Source organism: Sturnira hondurensis, unplaced genomic scaffold (genome assembly GCF_014824575.4).
Source record: "Sturnira hondurensis isolate 20B ecotype Veracruz unplaced genomic scaffold, ASM1482457v3 Scaffold0012738, whole genome shotgun sequence".
Taxonomy (NCBI): domain Eukaryota; kingdom Metazoa; phylum Chordata; class Mammalia; order Chiroptera; family Phyllostomidae; genus Sturnira; species Sturnira hondurensis.
Window position 1 is genome coordinate 1 of NW_028085369.1, and position 1,144 is coordinate 1,144.

The 1,144-nt window shown below is 46.0% G+C and overlaps 1 pseudogene; it reads right to left on the reverse strand.

The window, feature by feature from the left end:
* Positions 1–44: 44 nt before the first annotated feature.
* Positions 45–976, reverse strand: LOC118997221 (olfactory receptor 7A10-like; annotated as a pseudogene).
* Positions 977–1,144: the final 168 nt, after the last annotated feature.

Consider the following 1,144-nt stretch of genomic DNA (forward strand, 5'->3'; position numbering starts at 1 on the left):
GCAATCATGGGTGTTTGTTTATTCAGCCCTAGGACAAATGGTCCTTATAAAGATGACACCCCAACTAATCTTCTCAGAGCTCCCTTTATGTCTCTGTCCCTGAGACTGTAGATGAAGGGGTTCAACATGGGTGTGACCACAGTATACATCACTGAGGTGATGCACTTGACTGTGAGCTGTGAGTACCAGCAGAGCTGAGATACACTCCTAGGCTTGTACCATAAAATAAGGAGACAACTGAGAGGTGAGATGCACAGGTGGAAAACGCTTTATACTTCCCCTGAGCTGATGAGATTGTACATATGGAGGACACAATCCTAGAGTAAGAGTAAAGGATCCCAGCCAGGGGACCACCAGCCAGCAGCCCAGTGGCCAAATACATCACCATGTCATTAAGAAAGGTGTCAGAACTGGCAAGTTGACTTATTTGATTGAGTTCACAGAAAAAGTGAGGGATTTCCAAGTCTGCACAGAAGGATAGTTGTAATACCATTAAGCTTTGCAACAAGGAATAAAGAAAACTCATGATCCAGGACACCAAGACCAGCAGTCCACAGATCCGGGGGTTCATGATGACCGTGTAGTGCAGGGGGTGACAGATGGCCACAAACCGGTCATAGGCCATCATGGTGAGGAGGAAGTTGTCCAGTGCACCAAAGAATAGAAAAAAATACATCTGCGTGATGCAGCCTGCATAGGTAATGGCTTTGTTCTGTGTCTGGATGTTCACCAACATCTCTGGGATGGTGGTCGAGGTGATACAGATGTCAGCCAAGGACAGGTTGGAGAGGAAGAAGTACATGGGCATGTGGAGGTGGGAGTCTGAGCTGATGGCCAGGATGATGAGCAGATTTCCTAACACAGTGATCAGGTACATGCAGAGGAACAGGCCAAATAGGATGGGCTGCAGTTCTGGTGCATCTGATAGTCCCAGGAGAAGAAAGTCTGAGGTTGGGGTACCATTGCCTTGGACCATGAGGTGGTGGTCACTACTAGGACAAAAAAAAATTACATAAATGGGCATAACTAACAAATTGGAGGTGCTGCAATTACAATGTTATGTGGGAAAAAGCATGCACAAAAAAGAGTGGGTGTGGATTTATTTATGAAGAGTTCAGGGAGACCTAAGAACCAGATTTCATTA